The following is a 10,272-nucleotide window of genomic DNA, read 5'->3' on the forward strand; positions in this document are numbered from 1 at the left end:
GTTTCCACATCTCCATGGTTACCCAGTCACTGCCTGGCCTCTCAATCCACCCCTGTGGCTCCCACGACCCTCTTCAATGTCACCACCACACTCTTGGCACATGCAGACTCCGTCCTCACCCAGCCCCTTCTGGTTCTGAAAACCTGTGCCTCTAGCATCTAGACATCTTCCCTTCTCTAGAGCTTCCCTGGTGGCTCAGATGGCAAAGAATCCTCCTGCAGTGCAGGAGAACTGGGTTCAATCCTGGCTTGGGAAGATCCCCTGGAGGAGGGCATGGCAACCCACGCCAGTGTTCTTGCCTGGAGAACCCCACGGACAGAGGAGCCTGGCGGGCTACCGTCCATGGGGTTGCAAAGAGTCGGACACGACCGAGCAAATAACACTTTCCCTTTCCCTTTCCCTTCTATATCCTTTGTTCCTGATTCGGATCGTCCTGTGCCTGGTTCTTTGACCCCTGACCCCTCCACTTTCCCCTTACCCATCAGCCCTCTGTGCCACACCCCTCCTGGCCACCCTGGGCCCCTGATCCCATTGTGTGAGTCCTCACCTCCCTCACTCCTGCCCATCTGGCCACCAAGCCCCAGCCCTAGGCGAGTCCAAGGCCCTCCACACCTGAGCAAGCCCCCCATCTGACCCAGACGCCGCCCCTGCATCTCTGGCCTTGAGCCCTGGCCCCCGTTGAGCCTCTGTCCCATGGTGCGTGGGGGAGGTGGGAGCCACAGCTCCTGCCACCCAGCCATGGTACCCACTGGGCTTTCCCCACTCTCTGTCCTTCATCGCCACCTCCTGCATCCTCCCCATCTCTCGCATCCTCACTGTCTCCTGCATCTCTCAGGGCCCTCTCCACCCAACTTCACCGTCTGGCTCTAGGTACCAGTTACTTCATCACTCCCCTCGCTCCTCCAGGCCCGGGACAGGGTAACTGCTTGCAGTTACTGCCCTGGAAGAGTGTTCTGCCCCTGCAGGTCGCCCACACTGCCCACACCTTCACAACCTTCTGCTTTCCTGAGCTCTCCTTATTTGCAAGGGCAGTGGCCTCCCGCCCGGACCCAGTGGGTGTGGCCCCCTGTCCTGTAGCCCAGGGCCCCTCCTCCTGGTGGCATTTAGCACTGTCATCCACACCCACTGTTCTCGGTGCCTGGGGCCCTGACCTCTGATGTCCTTTCTCCCTGTCACACTCACGGTGGGCTCGTGGGCTCTGGGAACCCTCAGGGCTCTGCCCCAGGTGTCCGAGGCCAGGTCCAGGACCTAGGTCTTCGCTGCTTTTCCCTTGCCCGAGCCACCTCACCCACACCTAAGTGCCAGTGGATGCTACACGCTAACGATGGCTAACCGCTCTGTGCTGAGCCCAGGTGCTCCCTGGACCCAGCTGCCCTTGGGCACTTCAAGGAAACATGCCCCAAATACCTGCTGACCTCTTGTGCCCATCTCAGGAGCATAACCACCATCAACCTGATCATGCAAACCAGCCCTTTCTCCCTGGCTGTAGCTTCCTTATCTCCAGGTCCCACTGACGGCACCTCTGCCTCCCTCACTGGCCCCGCTCACCCCCTGTCTCTGTTCCCACCACTGCTGCCTGGGCCCTGGTCCCATCCCATCCCTGTGCCCAGCCTGGCCCCCTTCAGTCCACCTGCAGCAGGTGTGGCCTTCCTGGACCACCGTCCTCCTGGCGCAGCCCTGGTGGGTCTTCCCAGCCCCTCCCTGCCAGCTGCTTTCCTGTCCATCCAGGAGAGTTCACAGTTGGCTTTGACTCTTGAGACTTAAATACGTGGTTCCCTCTGTCTGGGTGGCCCGTCCTCTCCGGTGTGCGGGTCTACCTCTGGCACAAAGGCCCCACCATGCCACTTCTGCTGGTTATCATTACTGCCCCTCGGACTCCGCAGCGCTCCTCCCAGCGGATGGGGTGGGGAGCACTGGCCTGGTCCTTTGTTTTAAGGCCACGCAGCGGGAGCAGGACCCCGGCACAGTTCTGACGATGGTTAAGAGGGTGCAGGCCCCTCCCTGCTGCCTGTAATGCTGGGAGGGGTGCTGGGGCTTCTCTCGGGGGACACAGAGTAGCCCTGCTCCTCCCCTTCTCAGCTCCCCCATCAAGAGAGGGAGGCTGGGTCAGGAGGGAAGCCAGGGCCTCACCCCTCCAGGTCTCCCTGTTCCGGGGTGTCCCCAGGTCCCTCCAGACCCCTTGGCAGCTGCTGGCCCCTCGAATGGGTGGTGGGGCTGGGCTGGTGATTCTCGATGCTGCCGGTGGTGGGGGAGGTGTCTTCCAGGACTATTCGGAGCCCCTCCCCCACCGGGCTGGGCTGGGGCTTTTCTGCTTTGCTAGAAAGGGAAGGTGACAGCAAGGGACAGCAGGGGATGGGAGAGGGGTCGGGCCCGGGTCTCCGGTGACCACGGGATTCTGGGCCCCAGGCCCTGCCCAACAGCGCCCAGCGAGGAGTCCAGGCTGGGCTGGCTGGTGGGGGGTGCTGCCCGTGACCCGAGATGCCCCCTCTCGGCCTCCTGTTCAGAACGCCGGGCACCGCGGGGGAGCAGGGCGGGTTGGCGTGGAGCCACGGAGTGTTTGTCATGTTCTGCGCCGTGGCGTGGATGCCTGCCATCGTCTGTCGTTATAATGAAGTACAATTTGGCAGGGGGATGGGTCGGGGAGCGGTGAGCCTTCACCGCGCCTGTGAGCCCTGATCACCCCGCCTGTGAGCCCTGATCACCCCTGCAGCGCATCACCACCCAGGTAGAAAGCTCTCCCCGCCTCCTGTACCAGCCGGGCTGGCCCCAGTGGGGGCTGCCTCCTGGCCCTGCCCTCTCCTGCCCACCTTTCTCGGCCGAGCTGAAGTCACCCCTCTGCCAGGAGACTGGCTTGGCCACGAGACCAGGCAGCCTGGGACCTACTGTAGCGCCCAAGGCCGGCGGCTTCCTACGGGCAGCCTCTGGCCCCGACTCGGCTGTGGGCTGACCCAGAAGGGCCTGACCGGGGGCAGCTGCTTCTCCGTGAGAGGAGGTGGGATCCAGGGGAAACAGGGGTCCAGGGGAAGGAGGGATCTGGCTGGGGTGAAGCATCAGGGGCTGTACTTCCTCCTTGGGGGTCCTCAGCCCCTCCCTCCTCCTGGGGGTCCAGGGCCTCCTCTGCAAAGGGGTGGTTGGGAAGGCTAAGGAAGGAGGGAGGCAAAGCACCCCACCTGCTCCCAGGGCTGTGATCACACACAAGAGCCCAGGGAGACCCGCTGGAAGGTCTTCTTCTTAGACAGTCTGCTACTTTATTGCCATTTAATTATACATATAGCTGTCTTTTAAATGTCTCTCTTCCTCACCAGAGGGCAAGGATGGCACATGCACAGTACCCCCAGGGCCTGGTATGTGAGCAGGTGAGCGGATGCTGCTCGCTCACCAGGCGAGTCATCCCCACAGGTGCTGCACCTGGAGTTGGGGCCTTGGCTTTACCTGCTCACAGGCAAACATGACCCAGTGTGTCTGCTGAGCAGCTGCAGGAGCGACGACCGGTCGGGGTACCAGAGGGACCCCTCACTAACGGGAGAGAAGACTGGAGCGGGGCTTCCTGGGGGAGATGAGATCTGAGCTGAGGCCAAAAGAGGAAGCACGCTCAGAAAGAGGATTCATCAGAGAGACGGCCATGGGGCAGACCTTCTGACCGGGCATCTAGGGCCGGGCCTGGCCTGCACCTGGGTCTTTCGCTGGTCCTCAGCCCGGCGGGGGCAGCAGTCAGGACACAGTGCAGCCTTGGCACTCCTCACCAGCACGGTCACAGACCACTGTTCACAGCGCTTCCCTTGGAAGGGCAGCTCAGTTCAGTTGCTCAGTCGTGTCCAACTCTTTGCAACCCCATTGACTGTAGCATGCCAGGCCTCCCTGTCCTTCACCAACTCCCGGAGCATTCTCAAACTCATGTCCATTGAGTCAGCAATGCCATCCAACCATCTTATCCTCTGTCGTCCCCTTCTCCTCCAGCCTTCAGTCTTTCCCAGCATCAGAGTCTTTTCCAATGAGTCAGTTCTTTGCATCAGGTGGCCAAAGTATTGGAGTTTCAGCTTCAGCATCCGTCCTTCCAATGAATATTCAGGGTTGATTTCCTTTAGGATGGACTGGTTGGATCTCCTTGCAGTCCAAGGGACTCTCAAGAGTCTTCTCCGACACCACAGTTCAAAAGCATCAGTTCTTCAGCACTCAGCCTTCTTTATAGTCCAACTCTCACATCCATACATGACTACTGGAAAAACAATAGCTTTGACTAGATGGACCTTTATTGGCAAAATAATGTCTCTGCTTTTTAATATGCTGTCTAGGTTGGTCAGAACTTTCCTTTCAAGGAGTAAGCGTCTTTTAATTTCATGGCTGCAGTCACCGCTTCAGTGATTTTGGAGCCCAAAAATATAAAATCTCTCACTGTTTCCATTGTTTCCCCATCTATTTGCCATGAAGTGATGGGACTGGATGCCCTGATCTTAAAGCCATGAAGAACTAAAGAGCCTCTTGATGAAAGTGGAAAAGGAGAGTGAAAAAGTTGGCTTAAAACTAAGATCATGGCATCCAGTCCCATCACTTCATGGCAAATATGGGGAAACAATTGAAAGGTAGGTGGTATTTGATAATAGTATGAGGCTTGATCCTCAGGGCTGGCTCCCAACCTAGCTTCACTGTGCTGCTGCTGCTGCTAAGTCGTTTCAGTTGTGTCCGACTCTGTGTGACCCCATGGATGGCAGCCTACCAGGCTCCTCTGTCCATGGGATTTTCCAGGCAGGAGTACTGGAGTGGGCCTTCTCCGAGCTTCACTCTAGACCAGGGATTTTATCTTATTTGTCAACTTTGATCAAATGGTTACCTTGTGCTCTGTGTTGAGAAGGATTCTAGTGTTCCGTACGAGCTCAGTGGGAAAGATTGACTGGTGAGTGATTCGTGATGTCGGAAAGATTGGTGATTGATTAGTGATGTCTGCTGTAAGTGCGGAAATCACGTGTAGGGGCATGTGTGCTATAAACTTAAACATTTTTGCTCTAGACCGTAGACCACACTGTGTCAGACAGGAAAGGGTCTTGGCCATTACTAGGGCAAAAAACCTCTTATGTGGTGAAAGGGAAACCAAGGAAGAGCTCAGGGGTGAGCAGAGCAGGAAGAGGCTCAAGCCCCAGCTGGCCAGGCTCTTGCTCCTGCCCACGCTGCCTCTTTTTCCTTCTGGCTGAGAGGTTGCCCCAGTCAGGAGGCGGCTCGTAGCCCAGGCTGTGGAGTGAGCATCTGCTTTCAACGTGTGGGAAGTAGCCCAGGAGGCTGGAGCCTGTGGGCCAGTGGAGGTGGGGAGGAAGGGGGGTTCTGGGGGCCAGGGTCAGGGTTCATGTCCAGTGCCCCAGTCTTGCTGTGTGACCTTGGGCGAGGCACTGCACCTCTCCAACCTCATCCGTGAAATGGGGTTGATCAAGTTGTTTTAAGGTTAAAAGGGAGCCTTCCTTCTACAAATATTTATGAGCATTGATTATAGCAGGCTTGGTGCTGGTGAGTGAAACTGTCACAGGTGAGCAAGACCTTGCTTGCTTGTTTGTTTGCTTGCTGTTTGGTTGGAGGGACAGGCTTTGCTCAAATCGTCACCCCCTGAAATAGTGGAATCAAACACTAAGTGGGGGGCTCCAAAGGACAGAGTCGAGTCTCGCTGTACTAGAAAGTGGCCGCGTGGGGGCTGGGGTTATTGCTGGGGTGGCCGTGCCCCATGGAGGCAACCGGCCGAGGGACGAGGGTGGGATACAGGCTGCATCCCACCTCGAGGGATGCCCTTTCTCTGAATCCCACCGAGGTGCCAATGGGCTGCAGCTGCCTTGCTTCCTGGCCCCTTGCTTGTCTCCCAGGAGAACCCTAGGGGCAGCAGCCAGGGTTAGGGGGCCACAGAGTCCACCCGGGCCGATGTGCTCTGTGTCGGGCTCCCTGGGTAGTGTTCTCGCTAGGTCTCAGTGTCCCCTTCTGTAAAATGGACACATCTGGTGCTGGGGAAGATCTTGCCACCTATGCTGTGCCTCTGGGTTGGCACCCCTTGAATTGGGCAAGTATTCAGGGATCTCCCACTCCAGGGTGATTTGTCAGGGCTGTGATCACAGACAAGAGCCCAGGGAGACCCACTGGGCCCCTGGAGGAGGCCCCCTGGAAGGTCTCCTTCTTAGACAGTCTGCTAACTTATTGCCATTTCGTTATACGTGTAGCTGTGTTTTAAGTGTCTCTCTTCCTCACCAGAGGGCAAGGATGGCATGTGTGAGCAGGTGAGCGGATCTCAGAGCCAACTTGTTCTGGGGAAACTGACCTCCCAGACTGGTGGATCCAGGAAGTGCCCCTTCACTTGGCCTGGCCAGGCTGGCCCTGCCCGGCTCAGGGTGGGGGCGGCCAGGATGTCCTGTGCAGGAGGAGGGCTGCTGAAAGGAAGGGAAGGGCTGGGGCTGGGTGGGCGGTGGGCACAGTGTGGGGGCCTTGGGAGCCTGGGGACAGGAACGCAGTGACTGGTTCCTTCTCGTCCCCTGGTGGCTGCAGACTGCCTCCCGCCCCCCATTCCTGCATGCTTTTCGCCCACAGTCCTGGACTCTGGACCCAGTACTGAGGCCGGGGGCTGTTCTGGTCACCCCTCAGCTGTCCCCTCCTGTCCTCCACCTCCTGGTGCTAGGACCCTCCTCCCGAATGCTCTCCGGGAGTCTGCAGGGGAGATCGCTGCAAACCAGGAAGTCCTGTGACCATCTGGTTGTGTCTTTCTGTGTCCCCGGCTCTGGGCTGGGACGGCTGGGATGAGGGGTCTGGACTCTGGGCCTCCCAGCCAGGCCAGCGCCCGGGAAGGTGCCCCAAGCCCAGCTCTGTGGGCCTTGGCACAGGCCGGCTCTTCCCCAGGGCCGGTGTTTTGCAATCCTTCTTGGCCACCGACTCCCGTTTCTCTGGCAATTGCAGGTTTTCTCGGCTGTGATTTGGACAATGTTTTTTCCCTTCCAAACAACCACTCTGGAAAAAGGGACTCTAACTTTGAACGAGCTGGCTTCGATTGTTCCACTTCTTTCCACAAACAGCACCCCCTTCTCACTCTGCCCCCCAGTGCCCTGGCCCAGCATTTCTAACCCAGCGATGCCTAGGGGTCACTCTGGGGCGGGGATCATGGGGAAGGATCGTGGGCAGTGGCCGCTGACCTCCAGGGCCTGGCGTCTCAGCTTCGGGGGCCACACTGTCCAGTTGCTTTAGAGTGGTCCCCGGTCACGTGCAGGCTCCTGAGGGAGTTTCCTGAGCACCTATTATGTGCTGGGCACTTGCTGGACACCTCTCATCATTCACGCCACAGAGGCCTCAGAGGAGGGCGACTGGCGAGGACAGGACTGGGCTTTGGAGGTGAGTCTGCATCCGTGCGCCTGCCCTGCTGTCTCTGAGCACGTGGAGAGCACAGCCCTGCCCACAACTCTTCGGATTCCGCCCAGGGAGGCTCTGTACAGCTTTATCCATAGTGGCCTTCACCTGGACACCCACCTCGGACTGTTCACGTCTGCTCACAACTGACTCTCACTCCTATTCCGGGCGTCACGGGACCTGGCTCAGAGAGGTCAGGGAACTTGCCGCGGCCACACAGCTGTAGCAACGCGGGGCAGGGACTGGACACGGGGCGGTGTGAATGCTGGCTGAGGAGGGCTGAGGGGCCCTTGGCTCTAGTCCAGCTCTGCAGCCTGGGGTCAGGAGTGAGCTCTCTCCGGGCAATGGGCCTGGCCCCAGAAACCAGCTCGTCACCCCATCCCTCTGCAGTGGGTGGTGGGCCACCGGAGGGGTCCTCGGGTTCAACTCAGGCTTTAGTGAGGGGGAAATGGAGTTCATGGTCCACCAGGGTGTCAGAGGTGGAGACGTGGCTGGGCTGCAGTTTCCTGGGCCCCAGGATTTAGTGAGGTCAGGGCCGGGCAAGAGGGCACGCTCTGCTCCCCTTTGCGAGGATGGTCCCTGGCAGACACCGTGCTCCTGGCATCTTGGGCTCTGCCAGCTGAAGACTAGAAAGCTGGTCCCTGTGAGCACTTGGGGGCCCCCAGACTGCTAGGATCCTTGAATTTCACATCTGCACTCTGTAACTCTGCTGCCTCTTTGGCCATAGCTCATGGGGAGAAGGAGTCACGTGATGCTGGGCACACCTGCTTCCTCCGGGCAGCCCCCCTGGGCTGCATCTGGCAACTTGAGGCTTTCGTGGCTGTGCGCTCCTCATCCAAGACCTCATCCTCGTGGGACTTGCCCTGTGGCTTCTGCATAGCTCCGGGTCCTCCTCCAGGGGCTCTCCAGAGCCCCGCCCTGGTCACGGCCCTGCCCTCAGCTACATCCTTTCTCCAGCCCGTTGTCTGTGGTCCCAGCGCCTGACAACGGCTGGTGGGTGCTTCCCGAATAAAGGAACAGGCTGCATAGAGTAGAATGTCCCTGTGCAGAAATCTATTGGCATTTTAGTCTTTTTTTTTTTTTTTTTTTGCCGACGATGACATGAACTTGTATTGATTCAGCAAAAAAGCCGGATACCTTGTCATTTAAAAAAAAGGACCAGCTCCCACTTTGCTGTGTGTAGCTGCAACCTGGGAGGATGCTATGGAAGGCCATGTTTCGAGTGGTTTTACAAGCCGGCCTCTACGTGCCAAGATTTCGGGAGCGAGGAGCTGGGCTTCTGACTCCTGGAGTCCCTCCCAGCCAGCCACAGGCTCCTGGCTGCACTTGCCAAGCAGTCCCTGAAATGTACTCAGACTCTGAGAGGGGACAGGGGCCCAGCCAAAGTCCTAGCCCCGGACGGTGCTGGGAAGGCCCAGGAATGTTGATCATTTGCCCTTGACCTGGTGAGCAGGGCAAGTGAACCCTGGGCACTGGCCCCCACGGGCGGGCAGCCTCTCAGGCCAGCTCTGAGGGCCACCCCGCTACGCTTCCTGTGGGCGGGTCACACCCTTCAACCCCTGTGGGACCTGCTCTGTACAGGGCCAGGCCCAAACCCATCTGGGGTCCCCCATGTACCCAGAGACCCCGCGCCATCCCCTGGGGACCTTTTGCAGCCTCTGATGGCTCCCCTGCTGGGAGTTTGGGGGTGACGCCGAGGAGGCCAAGGAAGCCAGCTTAGCCGTCCCGCCTTCTGTTCTAGCCCTCGGAGTAAACAGGAACATTAAATCATTACTTGGGGGTCAGGAAACTGGAAATAATCAAAACACAGTGTCCTGTCCTCGGCCTGGGCGCTGGGCTGCTTGTCCCCGGCCCAGCCCTGCCGCCTGGGGCTTTCCCGGCCTTGCCTCCACCCAAGACGCTGCCCCCGCCATCTGCCTCGTGGGCCCGAGTGACCGCAGTGGCCACGCCCCAGGGTTCAATTAGTGAGACACCCGGAGAGCTGGCAGTCACCCCCCACACCCACGCAGGCACCACTTGGCTGGGGACCTCACTAGCAGCCCTGGAACCCCCACCAGCCCTCTGATCCCAGGTGATGGGGGTGGGCGTGGGGAGGGCCTCAGGGGGTGGCAAGCGGGGGTGGGGGGCAGGGGGCTGGTACTTGGTGCTCTGTCCCTGCTTCTAAGGCAGGTGCGGCCTGAGGGCTGGCCACCTCACATGCCCACCACCAGGGGATAGTTAGATGGCCTGGGGCACATGGAGGTGGGGGGTGGGCAAGGGTCTTCTCTCCTAGGGCGTTCAGATAACGTGCCTTCCTGAGTGGGCCTCATCCCCAGGGGGCACTGCAAATCTTGCGGGTCTCCTGGGACTCCCCGAGGGCCAAGTCCTAAGGGGAAACTGAGGCTCGGCCAGCGAAAGCAGCTTTGAGGCTTAGCCCTGGGGTTCCTGCACCTACCTTCCCACGGCCCTGGGACATTTTCCAAGGCTGGTTCTACTCTGGGAGGTCACGGTGGCGGGGGGAGCCGGGAGAGGAGGAGGCCCCCTGGGCTGGGAGGTACAAGGTGCTGGCTCTGTGCCCAGCCCAGGGTGTGCGCTGCTGAGCCACCTCAGACACAGCTCTGCCCTCTCTGGGCCTCCACTTCTCCACCTCGGGTGGCCTCTGAAGGTTGTCCCATCTCTCAGATCCCACCCGCAGTGAAAAGAGAGGGGACCCCCAGGGACGGCCACAAAGGACTCACGGCCGCACCTCAGCCCCACGTGGTCACAGATTCCCCAAGGCCCTGCTGCACGACCCCCCAGAGCCGGGGTGCTCCCGAACCCCACCCTTGACTGTGAGCTGCAGCCCCTGAACAGGGTGGGGCCTGAGAGAGGAGTCCCACGGGGGTCTGAGCCCTCTGGGGCCGGATGGTGGCCGGGTGGAAGGACGCAGACAGT

This window comes from Bos grunniens, chromosome 21, assembly GCF_055505025.1.
Source record: "Bos grunniens cultivar Pamir isolate PY7600 chromosome 21, Bosgru_T2T1.0, whole genome shotgun sequence".
In the NCBI taxonomy this organism is placed as follows: domain Eukaryota; kingdom Metazoa; phylum Chordata; class Mammalia; order Artiodactyla; family Bovidae; genus Bos; species Bos grunniens.